Source organism: Pongo abelii, chromosome 1 (genome assembly GCF_028885655.2).
Source record: "Pongo abelii isolate AG06213 chromosome 1, NHGRI_mPonAbe1-v2.0_pri, whole genome shotgun sequence".
Lineage (NCBI taxonomy): Eukaryota > Metazoa > Chordata > Mammalia > Primates > Hominidae > Pongo > Pongo abelii.
The window spans coordinates 55,203,173-55,209,905 of record NC_071985.2 but is presented as its reverse complement, the minus strand read 5'-3'; the positions used below and the strand labels follow the sequence as shown (position 1 = coordinate 55,209,905).

General features: G+C 34.2%; 1 non-coding gene across 1 annotated transcript; it reads right to left on the bottom strand.

Moving 5' to 3' along the window:
• Positions 1-6,224: 6,224 nt before the first annotated feature.
• LOC112131045 (U6 spliceosomal RNA) lies at positions 6,225-6,327 on the bottom strand. The gene has a single exon (XR_002913202.1). It is a non-coding gene; the product is annotated as a U6 spliceosomal RNA (small nuclear RNA).
• Positions 6,328-6,733: the final 406 nt, after the last annotated feature.

Genomic DNA, 6,733 nt, shown 5'->3' with positions numbered 1-6,733 from the left:
AATGGTAGCTTATTGGCTAGTCTGCATCTAGGAATGAAAATAAAAAAAGATTTAGAATCCCATTTATCTGATAATATGCATGTAGCATGAGCGAAAAATAACTGTTGCTCTTTTTGTTAATTTATACCTTACAGCTTACTACTACAGTACAACCTAGTTTATCCTGAGTGAAATAGAAGTTGACCTCAGTGATGAAGAGCTGTGATTGCTAATAACACATCATGATTAGTATTGGAGTATGATCAAAGTGGACTGTGGTCAGAAAACTGTTTCTGTAATTTACTAAAATGAACTTCCAGGTTAGGCAGTGGCAAAAAGCTGATCAAATATTTCCAGCAATAATTTGGGAATTTACTGTGGCATATTATGTAAATGTAGCATTCATGTAAATAGTAAATGGTAACTTTAGGGGACAATATTGAAAACACAATTTCAGAAGCAATATTTTTAAATAACTGCACTAAATACATCAAAAAAATAAGTGACACTTTTGAAAATTCTCATGCGTAGCTGAAATCTCACTAAAGAAATAATCCTTTCAAAAAACCAGCTCCTGGATTCATTAATTTTTTGAAGGGTTTTTTGTGTCTCTATTTCCCTCAGTTCTGCTCCGATTTTAGTTATTTCTTGCCTTCTGCTAGCTTTTGAATGTGTTTGCTCTTGCTTTTCTAGTTCTTTTAATTGTGATGTTACAGTGTCAATTTTAGATCTTTCCTGCTTTCTCTTGTGGGCATTTAGTGCTATACATTTCCCTCTACACACTGCTTTGAATGTGTCCCAGAGATTCTGGTATGTTATGTCTTTGTTCTCATTGGTTTCGAAGAACATCTTTATTTCTGCCTTCATTTCGTTATGTACCCAGTAGTCATTCAGGAGCAGGTTGTCCAGTTTCCATGTAGTTGAGTGGGTTTTGAGTGAGTTTCTTAATCCTGAGTTCTAGTTTGATTGCACTGTGGTCTGAGAGACAGTTTGTTATAATTTCTGATCTTTTACATTTGCTGAGGAGAGCTTTACTTCCAAGTGTGTGGTCAATTTTGGAATAGGTGTGGTGTGGTGCTGAAAAAAATGTATATTCTGTTGATTTGGGGTGGAGAGTTCTGTAGATGTCTATTAGGTCCGCTTGGTGCAGAGCTGAGTTCAATTCCTGGGTATTCTTGCTAACTTTCTGTCTCATTGATCTGTCTAATGTTGACAGTGGGGTGTTAAAGTCTCCTATTATTATTGTGTGGGAGTCTAAGTCTCTTTGTAGGTCTAATATCCAGAATCTACAATGAACTCAAACAAATTTACAAGAAAAAAACAAACAACCCCATCAAAAAGTGGGCAAAGGACATGAACAGACACTTCTCAAAAGAAGACATTTATGCAGCCAAAAAATACATGAAAAAATGCTCACCATCACTGGCCATCAGAGAAATGCAAATGAAAACCACAATGAGATACCATCTCACACCAGTTAGAATGGCGATCATTAAAAAGTCAGGAAACAACAGGTGCTGGAGAGGATGTGGAGAAATAGGAACACTTTTACACTGTTGGTGGGACTGTAAACTAGTTCAACCATTGTGGAAGTCAGTGTGGCGACTCCTCAGGGATCTAGAACTAGAAATACCATTTGACCCGGCCATCCCATTACTGGGTATATATCCAAAGGACTGTAAATCATGCTGCTATAAAGACACGTGCACACGTATGTTTATTACGGCACTATTCACAATAGCAAAGACTTGGAACCAACCCAAATGTCCAACAATGATAGACTGGATTAAGAAAATGTGGCACATATACACCATGGAATACTATGCAGCCATAAAAAATGATGAGTTCATGTCCTTTGTAGGGACATGGATGAAATTGGAAATCATCATTCTCAGTAAACTATCTCAAGAACAAAAAACCAAACACTGCATATTCTTACTCATAGGTGGGAATTGAACATTAAAAACACATGGACACAGGAAGGGGAACATCACACTCTGGGGACTGTTGTGGGGTGGGGAGAGGGGGAGGGATAGCTTTAGGAGATATAACTAATGCTAAATGATGAGTTAATGGGTGCAGCACACCAGCATGGCACATGTATACATATGTAACTAACCTGCACATTGTGCACATGTACCCTAAAACTTAAAGTGTAATAATAATAAAATAAAATAAAAAAGAAATAATCAAGTCTATCATTGTTGGACATTTGGCTTGGTTGCATGTCTTTGCTATTGTGAATAGTGCCGCAATAAACATACGTGTGGATGTGTCTTTATAGCAGCATGATTTATAATCCTATGGGTGTATACCCAGTAATGGGATTGCTGGGTCAAATGGTATTTCTAGTTCTAGATCCCTGAGGAATCGCCACACTGACTTCCACAATGGTTGAACTAATTTACAGTCCCACCAACAGTGTAAAAGTATTCCTATTTCTCCACATCCTCTCCAGCACCTTTTGTTTCCTGACTTTTTAATGATCGCCATTCTAACTGGTGTGAGATGGTATCTCTTTGTGGTTTTCATTTGCATTTCTCTGATGGCCAGTGATGATGATCATTTTTTCATGTGTCTTTTGGCTGCATAAATGTCTTCTTTTGAGAAGTGTCTGTTCATATCCTTTGCCCACTTTTTGATGGGGTTGTTTGTTTTTTTCTTGTAAATTTGTTTGAGTTCATTGTAGATTCTGGATATTAGCTGTTTGTCGGATGAGTAGATTGCAAAAAATTTCTCCCATTCTGTAGGTTGCCTGTTCACTCTAATGATAATTTAAATGCGGCACATATACACCATGGAATACTATGCAGCCATAAAAAATGATGAGCTCATGTCCTTTGTAGGGACATGGATGAAGCTGGAAACCATCATTCTCAGCAAACTATCGCAAGGACAAAAAAAGCAAACACTGCATTTTCTCACTCATAGGTGGGAATTGATCAATGAGAACACATGGGCACAGGAAGGGAACATCACACACTGGGGCCTGTTGTGGGATGGGGGGAGGGGGGAGGGATAGCATTAGGAGATATACCTAATGTTAAATAACGAGTTAATGGGTGCAGCACACCAACATGGCACATATATACATATGTAACTAACCTGCATGTTGTGCACATGTACCCTAAAACTTAAAGTATAATAAAAAAAAAAAAGTAAAAAGCATTACAAAAAAAAGAAATAATCAAACAAACATTTTGGAACCAAAAAACATTAGTTCCATGAGAATTTTAAAAATCTGAGTTGGTATCAAATTATACACAGCTAAAAATCCTATCTAGTATATCAGAAAATAGATACTAAAGAAATATTCCGGTTAAAGCACAAAAAGACAAAAAGTTGGAAAATGTAAACAGTTATATGAGAGACACATGGGAGAAACCGAAAAGATCTACTTATGCAATTAGAATCCTAGAAGAATAATTCCAATTGATGCAGAGGCATTATATTAAATGATATTAACAAATAAACATAGTATATATTTAAGGTGTATAAAGTGATGTTTTGATATACATATACATTGCAAAATGATAACCCCAATCAAGCTAATTAATCTATACATCATTTCACGTATTAACCATTTTTCCTTTTCGTTGAGAACTCTTACAATCTAATCTTAGAAAATTTCAAGTATGAAATACATTATTGTCAACTATAGTCAATCTGCTATACATTAGATTGCCAGAACTTATTCATTTTATAACTGAAAGTTTGCACTCTTTGACCCAAATCGTCGTATTTCCCTCATACACCTAACCCCTGACAACCACTGTGCAAACATTTAATTTGACTGTTTTAGATTCTACGTATCAGTAAGATCAGGTAGCACTGTCTTTCTGTGTCCGGGTTATTTCACTTAGCATAATGTTTTCCAGGTTCATCCCTGTTGTCACAGTTGACAGGATTTTTTAAGGGCTAAATAATATTTCTGTATAATGATTTCAAAATAATATTCCTGTTTCCATATCTTGACTATTGTGAATAATACGACAATGAAAATGTGACCCAAGATATGTCTTCAACATGCTACTTTCATTTTCATTGTATACACATCCAAAAGTGGGATTGCTGGAAAATATGAGTGGTTATATTTTTTTAATTTTTAAGGAAACTTCATACTATTTTTCATAATGGTTATACCAATTTACATTTACACTAACAGCATATAAAAGTTCCTCTTTCTCCACATCCTCAACAACACTTGTTGTCTTTTTTATAAAAGCCATCTTAATTGTTGTGAGTTCTTATTTCTTTGTGATTTTGATTTGCATTTTTTCGATGATTTCTGATGTTGAGTACCTTCTTATATGCCTGTCAGACCTTTGAATGTCTTCTTTGGGAAAACGTCCCTTCAGGTCTTTTCCTCATTTTTAAATCAGGTCATTATTATTATATTTTGCTATTGAGTTTTGTGCGTGTATATAAATACACATACAACTTTCTTATATATTTTAGGTATTAGGCTTTTATTGGACATATAATTTGCAAAGATTTTCTCCCATTCCATAGGTTTCCTTTCCATTTTACTGATTGTTGTCTCCATTACTGTGTGGAAACTTTTTGGTTTGATGTAATCACACATATTTTTGTTTTAGTTGCCTGTGCTTTTGGTGTTATATCAAAAAAAAAAAATTCAAAGAACTTTTTACCTATGTTTTCTTTGGATTTTTACAGTTTCAGGTTTTACATTGAAGTCTAATACATTATGCATTGATTTTTGTGTATGACATAATATAAGGGCCCAATTTTGTTGCTTGGCGTCTGAACATCCAGTTATCCCAATGGCATTTAATAAAGACGTTCTTTCACCGTTGTGTATTCCTGGCACTTTTGTTGAATATTAGTTGAATGGATATATATATATATGGGTTTGTTTCTGTGATCTTTATTGTGTTCTGTTGCTCCATGCGTCTTTTTTTATGCCAGTACCACACTGTTTTGATTACTATAGCTTTGTGACATATCTGAAATCAGGTAATGCATGCCTTCAGCTTTGTTCTTGTTTCTGAAGTTTCTTTGATTATTTGTGATCTTTTCTGGTTGCATATAAGTTTTAGGATTATTTTCTGTTTCTGTGAAAAATGCTATTAGAATTTTGATAGGAATTGCATTGAATCTGTAAAATCTGTAGTACGGACATTTTAATAACATTAATTCTTTCAACCCAGAAGTATGTGATATCTTTACAATTGTTTGTGTCTCCTTTAATTTTTTTATCAATGTTTTATAGTGTTCAGTATACACATCATTCACCTCCTTTGTTAAGTTTATTCCTAAATACAGACAATCCTGACTTAGAAGGGCTCAACTTATAATGTTCTTGACTTATACGATGGGTTTATCAAGATGTAACCTTTTGTAGGTCTAGAGGAATCTGTATGTATTCTTTTATTTTTCATTATAGTAAATGGGAGTATTTTCTTAATTTCTTTTTTAGGTATTTTGATGTCTCTTCCTCTGACATGTAAATGGCAGTTTCTGTGGTTGTTATTATGTTTCTGTTCCTGTCATGGGTGTGCACTGTGGGGGGTGTGTGTGTGTGTGTACAACATAACTTGTCATTTTAACTCATAGAAATCTGTATCAAAACAAGCCACATCTGAGCTTAATGCAGATATTTTCTTAAATCAAAACTACCACATATTATACAAAAGTCCATGACATTGAGCTTAATGCTCTAACTATAAGAAACTTTTTCTTTTTGTTTTTCTTTTTCTTCTTTGGAGATGAGTGTATTTTGAATGAGGAAAAGAGAATGAACCAAATGGTGTTTGATGAGTTGAAGGGTGGATGATGGTAAGAATTATTACGTGCAAAAATTGTATTGTTCTTTATTTCTAGGCATGAGGTAAGATTGTACCTCCTAACTACTCCCTAGATGTAAGGTTTGGCTAAGTTGTTTATTTTGTCTAGTAAAATGCAATTGGAAGCTCCATCAGTTACTTCCAGTAGGACCTTCAAGTGTCAGTGCACTGGTGGCCATGGTCTTCCTTCCCTCTTTCTGTGATTATTGACCATAATCATAGTAGAATCTAGACAGAGTTCTTTCAAGAGTCTGATTATCCGAAAGAGGACATCATAAAACATATAATTAGTTGAACTGTGCAGCAATGAGAGCCAGAAAATTTAAAAATAAGTAATTTTTGTAAATGATGAAAATTCATCTTTTCCTTTTTGCTTTTATTATTTTTTTAATTAACACATAATAATGGTACCTACTTTGTGTTACAGTGTGATATTTCAAAAATATATGGAACTTTTCACAAGTCTGTGTCATCCTTCTTCAAGGGCCATGCTAATATTTTCTATATCATTCACATTTTTGTATATACCACCAAAGTAAGCACTCTTTACTGTTTTAAAACCCTAAGATTTGGAGTTAATAATTACCACAGACAAATATAAACCATCTTTACTGATATATGAGTATACATTGTTTTATTGTGCTTTGCTTTATAGTACTTTGAAATCACTGCATTTTTTTAAAAAAGGAATTAAATTTTGTGGCAACCCAGCATGGAGCAAGACCTTATGAACTATTTTTTTTTTCAATAGCATGTGCTCACTTTGTGTCTGTCTGTCACATTTTGGCAATTCTGACAATATTTCAAATATTTTCATTAGTTTTATATTTGTTATGGTGATCTGTGACTGATCATAGATGTTGCTGTTGTTTGTAATTGTATTGGGGCAGTATGAACCATGCCCATATAAGATGGTGAACTTAATTAATAATGTTGTATGCATACTG